Source organism: Heterodontus francisci, chromosome 2 (genome assembly GCF_036365525.1).
Source record: "Heterodontus francisci isolate sHetFra1 chromosome 2, sHetFra1.hap1, whole genome shotgun sequence".
NCBI classification, from domain to species: domain Eukaryota; kingdom Metazoa; phylum Chordata; class Chondrichthyes; order Heterodontiformes; family Heterodontidae; genus Heterodontus; species Heterodontus francisci.
Window position 1 is genome coordinate 114,789,038 of NC_090372.1, and position 20,284 is coordinate 114,809,321.

General features: G+C 43.3%; 1 protein-coding gene across 4 annotated transcripts in view; it reads left to right on the plus strand.

The window, feature by feature from the left end:
- The first annotated feature begins 1,090 nt into the window (after positions 1-1,090).
- dync1i1a (dynein cytoplasmic 1 intermediate chain 1a) overlaps positions 1,091-20,284 on the plus strand; it is a 533,829-nt gene continuing 514,635 nt past the window's right edge. For 3 of the 4 annotated variants that reach the window (XM_068009827.1, XM_068009839.1, XM_068009830.1), the window contains exon 1: positions 1,091-1,143. The gene's annotated coding sequence lies outside the window, so the exon portion shown is untranslated. Of the gene's footprint in view, positions 1,271-20,284 lie in introns of all 4 variants that reach the window. The other variant, XM_068009828.1, reaches the window with a different exon arrangement.

Below are 20,284 nucleotides of genomic sequence, written 5' to 3' on the forward strand. Positions count from 1 at the left end.
AGTATGCAAGTGTTTTTTCTTATAACTTTGTGAGTTGGTTGCTGAATGGTGATATTTGTTTATGTCAATCTACACATGTGAAGTGTATTTGCCTATATTGTGTGAGTGAATGTAAGTAATTTTCTGCTAAAATTGGTGCATGTGGCTAAAATGGTGCTGCCATAGCCAAACATTTAACACCCTCTCTGCACTAACGGTTTGTCTTTCACCACACCATTAACACACCCTTTGCTTTTGCGCCATGACCTTCTGGTCAGTTGTTCTCTGTGACCCTGTCTTACCAACACCTTCCCTTTTGTTATCTTTTGTCCCACCCCTGCTTTATTTGCTTAAAACCTATTACATTTCTAACTTTCTGATGAAAGGTCGCTGACCTGAAACGTTAACTCGGCTTCTCTCTCCACAGATGCTGCCTGACCTGCTGAGTATTTGCAGTATTTTTTGTTTTTATTTCTGATAATGTAATGTTCTCCATGGTATGAAAATGAGAATGTATAAGACTATATTTGAATCAATAGCAAATTGCTTGTGTTCTCGTGAAAAGACACAAACTTAAGCTGCCTTCTGGAATGCTACAAACTAAAATGCAATATTTATTCCTGTTCACTCTCTGAAAACTTAATTCCAACCAGCAAGTAGACTGCTGCTTTAATAGCTTGAATATTCCAGACTCAAAACTGAACATATTGCCAACTACAATATGAAATAGATTCTTGCCACAGATGAAGCAGAATTTTCGTTTCCTCCTGTAAAACCAGATCAGTGCAGCTTCACGATTGCAAACCTCATTATTTGATGTATCGCACTTTCTAAGTTTTTCTCAATAAAATATTCTACACTTTCGAAATCATTTTTAAAGGGTTAATTTCAAACGTGCGTTTATTTAACTCGTTGACCGATTTAAGCCAATTGCGAACGCCGACCCATCCTTGCACATGCTGCATTCCAGGAGGTGCAAGCTGCCAAGGACAACACCAACTCCCGCCCCCACCCTTGGTGATTGACTGGCGGCTGCGATTTACAAACAATGGGACTCGGCGCGCAGGCGCAGAATGGTCCGGGGAAAGATACATCTTGCATCATTGGAATGTAATGCCCATGCGCGCGTACTGGCTGCTGACAGACCGAGAGGGAGGGATCGCTGTAAGTGTCTGGCTGTAGATCTGTACTTGTGCATCATTTTTCAATTTATTTATTTCAACATTACCTCAGCAGGAAATACTCTCTAGTTCATCAGACGTGTTTTTTTAATTGACTTGGGTTGATATAGGTGAGATAATATTTGAATTTTGCTGCATCATCGTGATTTTTCTTATCCATCCTGTGTCTTTGCTGCTAATTCATTTTATTGTCCCATCGCCTGTCTTGTTGAAAACAAAAACTCCCTCCTACTTTGATGGTGGAAACCGGCATCAGCGACAGTGGTTAAGGAAACGCGTGCTGTTGACTTAAGGCTGTATTGCTGTACTGTTGCGGTATGGTCCTTCTGCATCCTCCACCCATTACGTCGCCGCCTATGTAGCACCTGACGCCTTCAGTATTGTATTGATCCTGGGTGTTTTTACCTACTGATTTAACATTTTGAAATGGAATACGTGGGGGAAGGCTTCCCAGATTGCAATTTTACCACTTTGTCCCAAAATGCATTCTGCTTTTTCCAATGTGGGTGTGTGCCAGAATCGCCAATGTCATGCCCATTTTGAAAGGGGAGACCGAACTTACCTGGCTTACTGGAATACATTTAGTATAATATTTGTGTTGGAGAAAATGTTGGATTCCTTTTAAAGATTAAATTACGAAATATCTAGAGGAAGGAATATTGATTTGAAACAGCCAACATGGATTTTGGGAAGGAAGATTGTGCTCGACAAACCTGAATTCCTTTAAAGAGAAAGAATAAGAAAGACTTGTATTTAACTAGTACCCTTCATGACTATAGGACGTGCCAAAGCACTTGCAGCCAATGAAGTACTTTTGAAGTGTAGTCACTATTGTAATGTAGGAAAGACAATAAGCTCCCACAAACAGCAATGTGGTTATGACTAGATAATCTGTTTTTGTGACATTGAGTGATAAATAATTGGCCAGGATACCTGGGCTAACTCCCCTGCTCTATTTCGAAATATTGCCATTGTATCTTTTATGTCCATCTGCAAGGGCAGACGGTTTAACGTCTCATCTAAAAAATGGCACTTTCAACAGTGCAGTGCTAACTCAAGTACTGCACTGAAGTGTCAGCCTTGATTTTTTTTTTCTGTGCTCAAGTTCTGGTATGGGATGACAGCACACAACCTTTTGACTCTTGATTGAGGTGAGAGTGCTACCAACTGAGTCATGGCTCAAAGAGGGGGATAGTAATGAAGGATGGGGCAAATGTAGTGGATAAAATGTATTTTGGAAAGCCTTTGACAAGGAATCACAGAATTTTTTGAGATTAAGGGGAGTGGGAGGGTCAGAAATGGTTAAAACTAGTTAAAAGGGAGAAGATTAAATTGAAGTTAAAGGAAGTTTTTGAGTGTGCTTGGAAGTGGGTAGAGAGAGATTCTGTTTGCTCTGTACCTCAATGATTTGAATATAAGGGTAGAGGAAGAATTGTTCAAACTTCCCAACAGCACTAAACAGGAGGTATAGTAAATAATTCTGAGGACCAAGGGTACCTGCAAAGGGATAGTGATAAGTTGATGGAATGAGCAAAAAGGTGACAGTTAGTGTGAGGTGCCATATTTTTAGTTTTAAAGAAAATAAAAGTTGCATCGATTAGGTTCACAAGGGTTTAAGTGGATTAAGCCACTAAAATAAAGTTAATGTCATCTGGGATTTAAAAAAAAGCTAGAAAGTATTTCAGCAAAAGTTAATACTTTTATTACACACCCATCCCTTCCCCTGCACCCCCCCCCCCCCCACCGCACCAAAACTAACAAAAACTAATTGTAATGCCATGTGGTGACTTACTCTTTGCCACTAATATTGTGGTTTAATTTACATAATCATATCAGGAGGCAATATTGAACAATGGTATGTTATGTATCTTGGCTATGTTTTCTTCTACAACCCTACAACTCTGAGATATTTACTCTTCTCCAGTTCTGGGCTATTGAGCATCCTGGATTTTAATTGCTCCACCATTGCTGGCTGTGTCTTCAGCTGCCTAAGCTCAGGAATTCTCTACCTCTTCTTCCTCCTTTTAAGATGTGCGTTAAAACCTACTTCTTTGACCAAGCTTTGGTCATCTGCCCTAATATCTTCTTATGTGCCTCAATGTCAAATTTTGTTTGATAACGCTCCTCTGTAGCTCCTTGGGATGTTTTATTATGTTACTATATTAATACAAGTAGTTATTGTCAGCTAAGTCAAAGTGCCTGCGTTCTTTAATGCAGTTGGTGACAGTACCACTGCTAGGAAGAACGACCATAACATGATAGAATTCTTCATTAAGATGGAGAGTGAGAGAGTTGATTCCGAGACTCGGGTCCTGAATCTAAATAAAGGAAACTATGAAGATATCAGGCACGAGTTGGCTATGATAGATTGGGGAATATTAAAGGGTTGACAGTGGATAGGCAATGGCTAGCATTTAGAGTGCATGGATGAATTACAATTGTTCATCCCTGTCTGGCGCAAAAATAAAACAGGAAGGATGGCTCAACCGTGGCTTACAAAAGAAATTAGGGATAGTGTTAGATCCAAGGAGAAGAAATATAAAATGGCCAGAACAAGCAGCAAACCTGAGGATTGGGAGCAGTTTAGAATTCAGCAAAGGAGGACAAAGGGATTGATTAAGAAGGGGAAAATAGAATATGAGAGTAAGCTTGCAGAGAACATCAAAACTGACTGTGAAAGCTTCTATAGATATGTGAAGAGAAAAAGATTAGTGAAGACAAATGTGGGTCCCTTACAGTCAGAAACAGGGGAATTTATAATCGGGAACAAAGAAATGGCAGACCAATTAAATACATACTTTGGTTTTGTCTTCACAAAGGAGGACACAAATTACCTCGCAGAAATGTTGGGGAACATAGGGTCTAGTGAGAGGGAGGAACTGTATGAAATCAGTATTAGTAGGGAAATGGTGTTAGGGAAATTGATGAGATTGAAGGCCGATAAATCCCCAGGGCCTGATAACCTACATCCCAGAATACTTAAGGAAGTGGCCCTAGAAATAGTAGATGCATTGCAGGTCACTTTTCAAAATTCTGTAGACCCTGGAACAGTTCCAACGGATTGGAGGGTAGCTAATGTAATCCCACTATTTAAAAAAGGGGGTAGAGAGAAAACAGGGAATGTTAGCCTGACATTGGTAGTGGGGAAAATGCTAGAGTCCATTATGAAAGATGTAATAGCAGAGCACTTGGAAAACAATGACAGGATCGGACAAAGTCAAAATGGATTTACGAATGGGAAATCATGCTTGGCAAATCTACTGGAATTTTTTGAGCATGTAACTAGTAGAATAGTTAAGGGAGAACCAGTGGATGTGGTGTATTTGGACTTTCAGAAGGCTTTCGATGAGGTCCCACATCCCACATAGATTAGCATGCAAAATTAAAGCACATGGAATTGGGGGTAAGGTGCTGACATGGATAGAGAAGTGGTTGGCAGACAGGAAACAAAGAGTAGGAATAAACGGGTCTTTTTCCGAATGACAGGCAATGACTAGTGAGGTACTGCAGGAATCAGTGCTAGGATCCCAGCTATTCACAATATATATTAATGATATAGATGAGAGAATTAAATGTAATATATCCAAGTTTGCAGATGACACAAAGCTGGGTGGATGTGTGAACTGTGAGGAGATTGCAAAAAATGCTCCAGTCAAATTTGGACAGGTTGAGTGAATGGGCAATATATGGCAGATGCAGTATAATGTGGATAAATGTGAGGTTATCCACTTTGGTGGCAAAAACAGAAAGGCAGATTATTATCTGAATGGTGATAGATTGGGAAACGGGGAGGTGCAGTGAGACCTGGGTGTCCTTGTGCACCAGTCGCTGAAAGTAAGCATGCAGGTGCAGCAGGCAGTTAAGGCAAATGGTATGTTGGCCTTCATAGCGAGAGGATTCGAGTACAGAAGCAAGGATATCTTGCTGCAATTATAAAAGGCCTTGGTGAGACCACATCTGGAGTATTGCGTGCAGTTTTGGTTTCCTTATCTGAGGAAGGATATTCTTGCTATGGAGGGTGTGCAGCAAAGGTTCACCAGACTGATTCCTGGGATGGCAGGACTGACGTATGAAGAGAGATTGGGTCAATTAGGCTTGTATTCGTGAAAGTTTGGAAGAATGAGCGGGGATCTCATAGAAACCTACAAAATTCTAATAGGACTTGACAGATTAGATGCAGGAAGGATGTTCCCGATGGCGGGAGAGTCCAGGATCAGGGGTCACAGTCTAATGATAAGGGGTAAGCCATTTAGGACTGAGATGAGGAGGCATTTCTTCACCCAGAGTGGTGAACCTGTAGAATTCTCTGCCACAGAAAGCAGTTAAGGCCAAATCATTAAATATATTCAGGAAAGAGTTATAGTTCTTGGGGCCAAAGGGATCAAGGAATATGGGGAGAAAGTGGGAACAGGGTACTGAGTTTGGATCATCAGCTGTGATCGTATTGAATGGCAGTGCAGGCTCTAAGGGCCGAATAGCCTACTCCTATTTTTCTATGTTTCTGTTCACTCTATTCTTATTACTTGTGCTTGTTATATCTTTAGTCATTTCAAATTTATCAACTTAACTTTTATGCTGAATATCCTTAAATACTACCAGTCAAATTAATGCTGTACACCAATCAGCAAAGCAAGTGGAATAGCAGACTGCATAGTTGAAAGGGTAGATTGCAAATGAGAAGCTGTCATGATAAAAATGTTCAATGCCCTGGTCTGACCACGCCTTCAGTATTGATCACTGATACACAAAGGAGATATTCAGAAACAAAAGCAGAAAATGCTGGAAATACTCAGCAGGTCAGGCAGCATCTGTGGAGAGAAAAACAGTTAGTGTTTCAAGTCTGTGACCTTACATTTCTTACTTTTCCCAGCTCTGATGGGATAGGTTTTGAATTAGTGAAAGGGGTTGTGGGGTGGTGAGAGAGAAGAATTACAAAAGGGAATGAAGCTCAATGCAAGTGCAAGGCACAGCACCTCATCTTTCGACTAGGCACTTTACAGCCTTCCAGACTCAACATTGAGTTCAATAATTTTAGATCATAACCTCTGCCCCCATTTTTTTCTTGTGGTATTTCACCCTTTATTTTTTTCTTTCTTAATCCCTTTACTTAGTGTTTGGCCGGCTGCTATTCTGTCATTTACGCTTCACCCAGACACATCTTTTTCTTTACTTGTCCCATTACCACTCCCTTTGGCTTTGTACCATGAAACCTTTTGAAATTTAATCTCTCCTGTCCTCCACCCTATTACAGACCTCCCCTTTTGTTCTTCTTCCCCCCCCCCCCCCCCCACCACACTTTTACTTGCTCAAAACCTATTACATTTCTAACTTTTCCCGGTTCTGATGAAAGGTCACAGACCTGAAACATTAACTCTCTTTTCTCTCCACAGATGCAGCCTGACCTGCTGAGTATTTCCAGCATTTTCTGTATTTGTTTCAGATTTCCAGCATCCGCATTATTTTGCTTTTGTGAAGAGATGTTCTGGCCATAGAGGGTTCAGAAAGCACCATGGGGCTGATTACATATCAGAAAATGAATTTTGAGGAAAGACTGGAAAAACATCACTGTTTTAGCTTTGAAAAGAGGCATCTGAGAGGGGATGCTCATTGAGAGATGTAAGAATAGTAAGTGTGAGAGGAAGGAAGTACAGAATACTACTTCAAGTGGCAATAGTTTAAAAGACCATACAAAAGCAAAATACTGCAGATGTTGGAAACCTGAAACAAAATGAGAACATTCTGGAAATACTCAGCAGGTCTGTCAGCATCTGTGAAGAGAGACAGAATTAACGTTTCAGGTCAATGACCTTTCGCCTCTATTCACAAAAGTTCTGACAAATGAAAATACATTTATAATATATTGGGGTGGCGCAGTGGTTAGCACCGCAGCCTCACAGTCCAGGGACCCAGGTTCGATTCTGGGTACTGCCTGTGCGGAGTTTGCAAGTTCTCCCTGTGACCGCGTGGGTTTTCGCCGGGTGCTCCGGTTTCCTGCCACACCAAAGACTTGCAGGTGATGGGTAAATTGGCCATTGTAAATTGCCCCTCGTGTAGGTAGGTGGTAGGGAATATGGGATTACTGTAGGGTTAGTATAAATGGGTGGTTGTTGGTCGGCACAGACTCGGTGGGCCGAAGGACCTGTTTCAGTGCTGTATCTCTAAAATAAAATAAAAAAATACAGCTTTAGTTGCTTGAAGTAGACATTATAATTAATGCATATTCTATTTCTTTAAAAGAAAAGATTTAAATATATACTTTTCCCATTAAAACGTCTACTTGAAGTAAATATTACAACAGAGAACAGTATTACTCCTGCAGTGGTGCAGTCTGTGGGCTTTTTAATGAACTCTTGATGTATTTTCTTTCCCTTTTCTTGCATATAGTGGGATGCCCATCATTGGGTTAAGAGGGCAGGCCTGTAATCTGCTGCTAATTACATACTATTGCTGTGTCAGCTGCAGGGATGTGTGGTTTTTGATAACCTTGCTTGGTTGGTAGTGATTCGCAGTGCCACAATTGATACAGCAGTCTCACTATGGGGAATTGTGGGTCTGAACCTTTTTCTTGCTGTTCTGTGATACAAGCTATTGGAATTCAAATACTTCTATTTCTTTTTGTGAAAGTATGAATACATCTCTTTCTACCCACAAACTGCCTGCTGTCAGGTTACAGGTAACATTCCTCCATTGATCAAGAGAACAGGCAGTTAAGCTAATGTCAGTTTTCCAACAATACTGCTAGATGGTTGGTTGCTAGATGTGCGTTAGCAGCCTGGTGATGACTTTCCCTTCTCTTTCCTCACACTCCCTACCCCCGGACTACAACAGCTGGAATGACTACGGAGATCAGGAAATCAGCAGAATGGGGCTTAGATCTGTGTCCTTAGGGCAGTTAGTGGATCAACCTGAAGATGTGAATACTGGCTCCAAGGGAGCACCCTACGAGTGCCCATATGTTTGGGGCAGTCACAATGATTGGGAGAGTGGCTCACAGACCAAGTCGTGGTGACCAAGAAAGGGTGTGGTTAGCTATTAGTGATGATGGATAACAAGAAGCCAGAAGGTTTGGAAGTGCAGTATTCGGATTGTGATGAGCCAAGTTCTTCTAATGTAACAATACCTGTAGGGAAATGCAAAATATTATGATAAATAAAAATAAAAGCAGCACATGGGAAATTCAAAATGTTATGCATATTTGCCTGCCAGAAATCAGAGAAAATCTAAGATGGTATCTGAGTTGGGAGAAGCAGTTCAGAACTTTGTTTTACAGCCACCCAGTGGCTAAATTGTAGAATTATGCTGTGGTAAATTTACACATGCAAACCAAATTAAAAATGTGGACATGAGAATTTATAATAGGGAAAGCATTGCAAAAATAACAAAAGCAAGTCGTGTTGTAGACATTGTATTTTTAATTGGGTATTATTTGGTCACCTGTGGTGTTGCACATGGTAAGTTGGAGAATATGGTCACTCTGTTGGCAGTCTGTCTTTTTGTTGCTTTTTCTCTCTTCTGACTTTTTGTTTTTGTTCTGCTTCTCTCTATTATCATATTTAGTGGGAGATGATGAGTGGTATTGCATTATGTGGTAAGAGTCGAGCTTTCATTTGCTGCAGGCTGCATTTGAGGTCTGAATTGCAGGGGAAATTTGGCCTTAACAGCTCACTCCCCCAATTACTCATGCATGTTTCCACCCAGTTGCACCCATCGTATTCCCTACCTGTTCACCATCCCACTATCTCCCATCGCTACCCATTCTCTTCCTTTGTCCTCACCTCCCTCTTGCTTGGCTGTCACTCAGCGCACTCTTTTTAACCCTCAATCCACTTGCTTCCTTTCCCTAAGGGTGGTTGGCTAGAGACCTTCTCACCTTCTACCTGTTTCCTCCTTCCACTCTGCTTGTTCTATCTGTTTCCCTCAGGGTCTGCTTGTTTTCAAACTAACATTGTTCAAAATAAAAATCAAATTAGAATGAGGAAAGAATCTCTATCATAAATACACCTGAGCTTAATCCAATTTAAAGTTTTTTAGAACACAAAAACTACAGTAGATAATCACAACAATTTTTTTTCTAATTTCTCTTGCAACCTCTTAAAATCTAAATTTTATTTCAATAAAGCTACTGAAAATTGCCCTTTTGTTTTTCACTGAATAGAAAGTACTTTAAGTAACAGAACTATGTGGAATCTGCAGCACAGAATCGGACCACCCAGCACAATTGGTCTATGTTGTTTATGCTATACACAAATCTCTTCCCACATTGTCCCTGAATCCCTCTATTTCCTTCCTCCATCAAGCCTTCTCTTAAATGCATCAATGCTATCTTTTTTTATTTCCAAAATATACTTTATTCATAAAAATCTGTAAAAATTACATTCCCAAACAGTTTAAAACAGCATCAGGTCAAAAAATACAAACAGTGCAAAGCTGATCAGTTTCCTTCTATACAATCATGAGTTGCCTCACAACCCTTCCATTTCATTGTCATGCCATATACATTTTTACATTTACAGCACACAAAATTTTCCCGATACAGTTCGAGGGGTTTCCTATTGATCCAGCCCCTCAGTTCAGCTTGGTGGGGGGACCTTACACTGTGGTCTTTCCCCATTGAGCCTTTGCTGCGGCTGCCCCAAGCTTTTGTGCGTCCCTCAGCATGTAGTCCTGGACCTTGGAATGTGCCAATCTGCAACATTCGGTTGTGGACAACTCTTTGCGCTGGAAGACCAGCAAGTTTTGGGCAGACCAAAGGGCGTCTTTCACCGAATTGATAGTCCTCCAGCAGCAGTTGATGTTTGTCTCGGTGTGCGTCCCTGGGAACAGCCCGTAGAGCACAGACTCCAGTGTTACAGAGCTGCTTGGGATGAACCTCGACAAAAACCACTGCATCTCTTTCCACACCTGCTTTGCAAAGACACATTCCAGGAGGAGGTGGGCAACCGTCTCTTCCCCACCACAGCCACCGCGGGGGCATTGCGTGGAGGGGGCGAGACTTCGGGCGTGCAGGAAGGATCTGACGGGGAGGGCCCTTCTCACCACCAGCCAAGCTACATCTTGGTGCTTGTTTGAAAGTTCTGGTGATGAGGCATTCCGCCAAATGATTTTGGCGGTCTGCTCGGGGAACCATCCGACAGGATCCCCCGTCTCCTTTTCCCGTAGGGCCTTGAGGACATTCCGTGCAGACCACTGCCTGATGGACCGGTGGTCAAAGGTGTTTTCCCGCAGAAACTGCTCCACGAAGGATAGGTGGTACGGCATGGTCCAACTGCATGGAGCGTTCCGCGGCAATGTGACCAGGCCCATCCTTCGCAACACCGGGGACAGATAGAACCTCAGCACGTAGTGACACTTGGAGTTTGCGTACTGGAGGTCTACACACAGCTTGATGCAGTCGCACACGAAGGTGGTCATCAGGATGAGGGCCACGTTTGGTACATTTTTCCCGCCCTTATCCAGAGGTTTGAACATCGTGTCCCTCTGGACCCGGTCCATTTTAGATCCCCAGATGAAGCGGAAAATGGCTCAGGTGACCGCCACAGCGCAGGAGTGGGGTATGGGCCAGACCTGCGCCACGTACAGCAACAATGTGAGCGCCTCGCACCTGATGACCAGGTTCTTAACCACAATGGAGAGAGATCGCTGCCCCCACATGCTCAACTTTTGTTGTGCCTTGGCTACTCGCTCCTCCCAGGTTTTGGTGCACGCCCCGGCCCTTACGAACCATATCCCCAGCACCTTCAGGTAGTCTGACCTGACAGTGAAGGGGACAAAGGATCAGTCAGCCCAGCTCCCAAAGAACATGGCCTCACTCTTGCCGTGGTTAACTTTGGCTCCCGAGGCCGGTTCGAACTGGTCGCAGATGTTCATCAGTCTGCGCACAGACAGCGGATCCGAACAGAAGACGGCGACGTCATCCATGTACAGGGAGGTTTTAACCTGAGTGCATCCGCTGCCTGGGATTGTCACCCCTCTTATGCTTGCATCCTTCGGTGCATCAATGCTATCTGATTCAGCCACACCATGTGACAATCAATTCACATCGGCATAGTTGACAGGCATTGATGTACCCTAGGGAATTGGATACACTTCACAGTTCAGATTTCACAATCCAAATTCAGCTTGTAGATTCACCCACTTTGGGCAATAATATCAGCTCGAGAGACTGAGACCTTAAGTTTTTTTTTAAAACTTGCATGAAGGTATGAAAAGGCACAAGAAAATTCAGTGGATAAATTTAATCATGTCATGAAATAGGTAATTCTTATGAATTTATTTTGTTTAGATCTTTTATTGTGGATCAGGGAAGTTTCAATTTCTTCTAGCAGGACTGAGCATTTTGAATGATTTTCTTCTGTGAACCAGATTGTGAAAATGAAGATTGACGTGCTCTTGCTATAAAAACAGCTATTGTATACTACATATTGTGGTACTTTTAGGTGGAGTTTTCAATTAAATGTACACATCACGTATTTGGTACTGGTCTTGTCAATTTTCACAATCCTAAGGCCATATTTATAAGGGGAACTGTCTGTGTAAAATACAAGTTTATGTCGGTAGTTTTCATTATACATTCAGAGATAGAAACTTTAATGGGAAAAATGTTGACAACAGGAAACTAAGTTTTTGTGGGCAAGAAGGACATAAGACATTTAATTATATCCTCCCACCTGTGGTGGACCTGCAAGAAAACTCCTATGCTCCAACTAATTCTACTCTCCTACCCAATTTCTATAATAATAAATTACCATAAAATATCATACTATTCTATTGAAGAAGGACAGAATGCATGACTTTCAAATAGGTGCTACATTATTTCTCATGCCCTCGTCCACTTATTTCCTGTCCTTTAACCCTGCTTCACCTGAAGACTACACTTTGTCTTGAAACTGTGTAATTCCATAGGAAATTAACTAATATATAAAATTGTAGATCTACATGCAACTCATGCACAAAACCTGGCATCCAACTGCCACACATAAAAATTCCTAATGGATAAAGGTGACAAGAAATGACAAAGTACCTGCTTAAAATGGAAGAGCCCCAATACTGGCCAGCTCAGCTGTGTAATTAGAGATTCTTCCCACCAGGTGACACTATATTACCCATGCCCACTGCCCACACCTCCACAAACAAATAGGTCAAAATGCTTTCTGAAAACTTCATGGATTTTTTTTCTCAATAACTGAAATCTCCATTTTCAATATTAATGTGTAAAATGTTGAAATTTTTTCTGCAAAAAAGTTGGAAGTAAGTTTAAATATAAGTTGTGTGCTTTAAGTCAAAGGGGGTTCATGCAATTTGAAAATTTTCTTAACAGACCAGCCATTTCCTCTGATCAAAAGAGACGAAATTAAAAAAAAAACTCATGTTCATGATAAATCAGCCAGATTAGTTCTCAATCTCTAACATCTCTCAAACAGCAGCAAGGGAAATGATTAGTTAATCTGTTTGGGTGGCATTGATTGAGGGATAAATGCTGCTCAGGTCACCAGCAGAAGTTCCCTGTTCTTTGAATAGGTCCATGAAATCTTTTAAGTCCATTTGAATTTACAGGCAGTACCTTGGATTAGCGTCTCATCTGAAAGGCAGTACCTCTGCAAATTCAGCAGTCCCTCAGAACTGCAATAAATTTATGTGCTCAAATCTTGTGTGGGCTTGAATTTAGAACTTTCCGACTCCAAGTAAGACCAACACTTGTTGGTGGTTCCTTTACCTATGCACCAAGACATGCTGCCGACTACCTCTCACTCAAGAAAAGAAGGAAAAGAGAAATAGAACAGAAATAAAAACAAGAAATGCTGGAAATGCTCAGCAGGTCTGGCAGCATCAGTAGAGAGAGAAGCAGAGTTAACGTTTCAGGTCATCTGATGAAAGGTCATTGCCCTGAAATGTTAACTCGGCTTCTCTCTCCACAGATGCTGCCAGACCTGCTGAGTATTTCCAGCATTTCTTATTTTAATACAAATCTAAAGTTATTTTTCTGATGTTTGAATCAAACTAAGCCAAAAATACAGTCATGTGACTCTTGGAGAACTTAAATAGTGGGTCTTGATTAAATGTTGATCTAATTCTAAATCTAATTCACATTCACAAAAGAAAAGGTTGAAGCATTTGCAGCCATCTTCAATGAGAAGTGCCGAGTGGATGATCCATCACAGCCTCCTCCTGAGGTCCCCAGTATTACAGATGCCAGTCTTCAGCCAATCTGATTCACTCCATGTGATATCAAGGAACGACTGAAGGCACTGGATACTGCAAAGGCTACAGCCCTGACAACATCCCAGCTGTAATACTGAAGACGTGCTGTAGAACTAGCCGAGCCGTTCCAGTACAGCTACAACACTGGCATCTACCGGCGGGGTGGAAAATTGCCCAGGTATGTCCTGTCCACAAAAAGCAGGACAAATCCAATCCGACCAATTACCGCCCCATCACTGCACTCGATCGTCAGCAAAGTGATAGAAGGTGCCGTCGACAGTGCTGTCAAGCGCCACTTAAACAGCAATAACCTGCTCACCAATGCTCAAGTTGGGTTCTGCCAGGGCTACTCTGCTCTAGACCTCGTTACAGCCTTGTTCCAGACATGGATGAAAGAGCTGAACATGAGGCGAGGTGAGAGTGATTGCCGTGGATATCAAGGCAGCATTTGACCAAAGAACAAAGAAAATTACAGCACAGGAACAGGCCCTTCGGCCCTCCAAGCCTGCGCCGATCCAGATCCTCTATCTAAACATGTCGCCTATTTTCTAAGGGTCTGTATCTCTTTGCTTCCTGCCCATTCATGTATCTGTCTAGATACATCTTAAAAGACGCTATCGTGCCCGCGTCTACCACCTCCGCTGGCAACGCGTTCCAGGCACCCACCACCCTCTGCGTAAAGAACTTTCCACGCATATCCCCCCTAAACTTTTCCCCTCTCACTTTGAACTCGTGACCCCGAGTAATTGAATCCCCCACTCTGGGGAAAAAGCTTCTTGCTATCCACCCTGTCTATACCTCTCATGATTTTGTACACCTCAATCAGGTCCCCCCTCAACCTCCGTCTTTCTAATGAAAATATTCCTAATCTACTCAACCTCTCTTCATAGCTAGCGCCCTCCATACCAGGCAACATTCTGATGAACCTCCTCTGCACCCTCTCCAAAGCATCTACATCCTTTTGGTAATGTGGCGACCAGAACTGCACGCAGTATTCCAAATGTGGCCGAACCAAAGTCTTATACAACTGTAACATGAGCTGCCAACCCTTGTACTCAATACCCCGTCCGATGAAGGAAAGCATGCCGTATGCCTTCTTGACCACTCTATTGACCTGCGTTGCCACCTTCAGGGAACAATGGACCTGAACACCCAAATCTCTCTGTACATCAATTTTCCCCAGGACTTTTCCATTTACTGTATAGTTCACTCTTGAATTGGATCTTCCAAAATGCATCACCTCGCATTTGCCCTGATTGAACTCCATCTGCCATTTCTCTGCCCAACTCTCCAATCTATCTATATTCTGCTGTATTCTCTGACAGTCCCCTTCACTATCTGCTACTCCACCAATCTTAGTGTCGTCTGCAAACTTGCTAATCAGACTACCTATACTTTCCTCCAAATCATTTATGTACATCACAAACAACAGTGGTCCCAGCACGGATCCCTGTGGAACACCACTGGTCACACGTCTCCATTTTGAGAAACTCCCTTCCACTGCTGCTCTCTGTCTCCTGTTGCCCAGCCAGTTCTTTATCCATCTAGCTAGTACACCCTGGACCCCATGCGACTTCACTTTCTCCATCAACCTACCATGGGGAACCTTATCAAATGCCTTACTGAAGTCCATGTATATGACATCTACAGCCCTTCCCTCATCAATCAACTTTGTCACTTCCTCAAAGAATTCTATTAAGTTGGTAAGACATGACCTTCCCTGCACAAAACCATGTTGCCTATCACTGATAAGCCCATTTTCTTCCAAATGGGAATAGATCCTATCCCTCAGTATCTTCTCCAGCAGCTTCCCTACCACTGACGTCAGGCTCACCGGTCTATAATTACCTGGATTATCCCTGCTACCCTTCTTAAACAAGGGGACAACATTAGCAATTCTCCAGTCCTCCGGGACCTCACCCGTGTTTAAGGATGCTGCAAAGATATCTGTTAAGGCCCCAGCTATTTCCTCTCTCACTTCCCTCAGTAACCTGGGATAGATCCCATCCGGACCTGGTGACTTGTCCACCTTAATGCCTTTTAGAATACCCAACACTTCCTCCCTCCTTATGCCGACTTGACCTAGAGTAATCAAACATCTGTCCCTAACCTCAACATCCGTCATGTCCCTCTCCTCGGTGAATACCGATGCAGTAAGGAGCCCTAGCCAAACTGAAGTCAATGGGAATCCAGGGGAAAACTCTCCATTGGTTGAAGTCATACCTAGCGCAAAGGAAGATGGTTGTGGTTGTTGGGCAATCATCGTCACTCCAGAGCATCACTGCAGGAGTTCCTCAGGCTCGTATCCTAGGCCCAACCATCTTCAGCTGCTTCATCAATGACTTTCCCTCATCATAAGGTCAGAAGTGTGGATGTTTGCGCAATATTCAGTACCATTCACAACTCCTCAGATACTGAAGCAGTCCGTGTCCATATGCAGCAAGACTTGGATGACATTCAGGCTTGGGCTGATAAGTGGCAAGTAACATTTGTGCCACACACATGCCAGGCAATAACTATCTCTAATAGGAGAATCTAATCATCTCCCCTTGATATTCAACGGCATTACCATCGCTGAATCCCCCACTATCAATGTCCAGAGGGGTTACCATTAACCAGAAATTGAACTGGATCAGCCACACACATTCTGTGGCTACAAAAGCAGGTCAGAGACTGGGAATTCTGTGGCAAGTAACCCACTTCCTGATTTCCCAAAAGCCTGTCCACCATCTGCAAGTCACAAGTCAGGAGTGTGAATTAGAATTAGAACATTACAGCGCAGTACAGGCCCTTCGGCCCTCGATGTTGCGCCGACCTGTGAAACCATCTGACCTACACTGTTCCATTTTCATCCATATGTCTATCCAATGACCACTTAAATGCCCTTAAAGTTGGCGAGTCTACTACTGTTGCAGGCAGGGCGTTCCACGTCCCTACTACTGTGTTTAGTGTGTTGGAATACTTTTCGCTTGCCTAGATGGGTACAAGGGCAGCAAACGCATGGGAATACTACCACCTGCAAGTTCCTCTCCAAGCCACACACCATCCTGACTTGGAACTATATTGCTGTTCTTTCACTGTCGCTGGGTCAAAATCCTGGAAGTTCCTCCCTAGCAGCACTGTGGGTGTACCTGCACCAGATGAACTGCAGTGGTTGAAGAAGGCAACTCACCACCACTACCTCATGGACAATTGGGGATGGGCAACAAATGCTGGTCTTGCCAGCGACGCCCACATCCCATGAAAGAATATTTTTTTAAAAACATGCTAGTGTCTTTCAGGCAGGTAGGTTTAAGTCCCATTAGCTTCCTGTTTTTGTGGTAAGAAAACAGCTGAAAATACTGGAAATCTTAAATAAAGACAGAAGAATGCACACCAGGTAACTTCCAAGCATTTTGTAAGCATTTCTCATACTTAACAGCTCTGTGATGTGTTTCTAGCAGTATCTGCTTCTGTTTTCTGACTGAAATATATAGTCAGTAATATTTTCTTCATAACACCCCACAGCACAAACTGATATCCTTATCTGAAAGAGAGCAGTAGCAGAATAGATGTAAGCAAATCCAGATAGAATTCATTGGGTGGACAACTTGTGCTTTATATTCACCACTGAAACAAAGTCAAGAGCTGTCTGGCCATGACATATTTATTCAGCTACTCTACTTTGTAACTGATGGAAGTTTGAAATGGTGACAAACATTCAACTTGACCATGGTGGCATGCATCCTTGGATGTTAAAAAGTCAAGAGAGGAGGTAAGAGGATCTGGCCAAAATTTTTCAGTCTTTCTTAAATAACAAGTTGTGCTATGGTAAAATTTTTAATCTTATTTTATCCATCGTTTTAATCTCCTCCAGTCCCACAACCCTCTGAGATATCTGCTCCTCTAATTCTGGCTTCTTGAACGTCTCCAAGTTTAATCATTTCACCATTAGCGGCCGCGCCTTGTTGCGTGGGCCTGAAGCTCTGGAATATCCCCCTAGTTGGTAGAGGTCACGGGTTTGGAAGGTGCCGTCGAAGGAGCCTTGGTGCGTTGCTGCAGTGTATCTTGTAGATGGTACACACTGCTGCCACTGTATGCGGTGGTGGAGGGAGTGAATGTTTGTGGATGGGGTGTCAATCAAGTGGGCTGCTTTGTCCTGGATGGTGTCGAGCTTCTTGAGTGTTATTGGAGCTGCACCATCCAGGCAAGTGGAGAGTATTCCATCACACTCCTGACTTGTGCCTTGTAGATGGTGCACAGACTTTGGGGAGTCAGGAGGTGAGTTACTCATCGCAGGATTCCTAGCTTATGACCTGCTCTTGTAGCCAAGGTATTTATATGGCTGCTTCTGTTCGGTTTCTGGTCAATGGTAACCCCCAGGATGTTGATGGTGGGGGATTCAGCAATTGTATTGCCATTGAATGTCAAGGGGCGATGGTTAGATTCTCGCTTGTTGGAGATGGTCATTGCCTGGTACATGTGTGCCACGAATGTTACTTGCCACTTATCAGCACAAGCCTTTGATATTGTCCATGTCTTGCTGCATTTCTACAGCTTCAGTATCTGCGGAGTCGTGAATGGTGCTGAACATTGTGCAATCATCTGTGAACATCCCCACTTCTGACCTTATGATTGAAGGAAGGCCATTGATGAAGCAGCTGAAGATGGTTGGACCTAGGACACTACCCTGAGGAACTCTTGCAGTGATGTCCTGGAGCTCAGATGATTGACCTCCAACAACCACAACCATCTTTCTTTGTGCTAGGTATGACTCCAACCAGCGGAGAGTTTTCCCCTGATTCCCATTGACTTCGGTTTTGCTAGAGCTCCTTGATGCCATACTCGGTCAAATGCTGCCTTGATGTTCAGGACAGTCACTCTTGCCTCACCTCTTGAGTTCTTTTGCCCATGTTTGACCAAGGCTGTGATGAGGTCAGGAACTGAGTGGCCTTGGCAGAACCCAAACTGAGCGTCACTGAGCAGGTTATTGCTAAGCAATTGCCGCCTGATACCTGTCGATGACACCTTCCATCACTTTACTGATGATTGAGAGTAGACTGATGGGGTGGTAATTGGCCGGGTTGGATTTGTTCTGCTTTTTGTGTACAGGACATACCTGGGCAATTTTCCACATTGCAGGGTAGATGCCAGTTTGTAGCTGTACTGTAACAGCTTGGCTAGGGGCGCAGCCAGTTCTGGAGCACAGGTCTTCAGTACTATTGCCAGAATATTGTCAGGGCCCATAGTCTTTGCAGTATCCAGTGCCTTCAGTCGTTTTTTGCTATCACGAGGAGTGAATCTAATTGGCTGAAGACTGGCATCCATGATGCTAGGGACTTCAGGAGGAGGCCGAGATGGATCATCAACTCGGCACTTCTGGCTGAAGATTGTTGCAAATGCTTCAGCCTTATCTTGTACACTGATGTTTTGGGCTCCCCCATCATTAAGGATGGGGATATTTATGGAGCCACCTTCTCCAGTTAGTTGTTTAATTGTCCACCACCATTCACGGCTGGATGTGGCAGGACTGCAGAGCTTAGATCTGATCTGTTGGTTATGGGATGCTTAGCTCTGTCTATCACATCCTGCTTATGCAGTTTGGCATGCAAGTAGTCCTGGGTTGTAGCTTCACCAGGTTGATAACCTTATTTTGAGGTCTGCCTGGTGCAGCTCCTGGCATGTCCTCCTGCACTCTTCATTGAACCATGTTTGGTCTCCTGGGTGTGGCATCAGGGAGCCCTTGTAAAAGTCAATGGAATCGGGGTGAAAACTCTCCACCAGCTACGGTCGTACGTAGCACGTAGGACGATGGTTGTGGTTGTTGACATCGCTAAGGAGTTCCTCAGGACAGTGTCCTAGGCCCAACTATCTTCAGCTGCTTCATCAATGACCTTCCCTCTATCATATGGTCAGAAATGGGGATGTTCGCTGATGATAGTTCCATTGCAACTTCTCATAATGAAGCAGTCTGTACCTGCATGCAACAAGACCTAGACAGCATTCGGGCTTGGGCTGATAGGAGCAAGAAACATGCGCACAATATGTGCATCAGACAATGACTATCTCCAACAAGAGAGATTCTAACCACCTCTCTTTGACATTCAATGGCATTACCATCTCTGAATCCCCCACCATTAACATACTGGTGCCACCATTGACCAGAAACTTAACAGGACCAGCTATAATCACACTGTGGCTAGAAGAGTGCGAGTGACGCACCTCCTACCTTCTCAAAGTCTGTCCACCATCTACAAGGCTCAAGTCAGCAGTGTAATAGAATACTTTTCACTTGTCTGGATGAGTGCAGCTCCAGTAACACTATAGCGGTTTAACACCATCCAAGCCAAAGCAGCCCTCTGGATTTGGTGCCAATTCACCACGTTAAACATTCACTTCTTTCACCACCGGCACACAGTGGCAGCAGTGTGTATCATCTATAAGGTGGATTGCAGCAGCTTGTCAAACTTCCTTCGTCAGCAACTTCAAAGTCTGTGATGTCTACTTCCGAGAAGGATAAGGGCAACAGGCGCATGGGAACGCCACCACCTGCAAATTCCCCTGTAAGTGACACACCATTCTGACTTGGGAATGTACTGCCGTCCCTTCATTGTTGCTGGGTAAAAATCCTGTAACTCCCTCCCTAACAGCACTAGGAGTACCTTCACTCCACAGTCTCTAGCAGCTTAAGAAGTTTTAAGGGAAATAAATGCTGGCCTTGCCAATGATGACCACATCCTGTGAATGAATAAAATAGAAAAGTTGTGGAGTTAAAGACAGCATGGATTTAACAAACTTGATTTTTTTTTGGAAGAAATGACTGACAATGTGTAAAGAGAATGCAGTAGATGAAATGAATGTGGTTTTTCAGAGTTTAATAGAGCCTCGAAGTTCAGACATATGGTATGAGGAACTTTAGCAGCAAGAATAGAACAGTTCGGATAAAA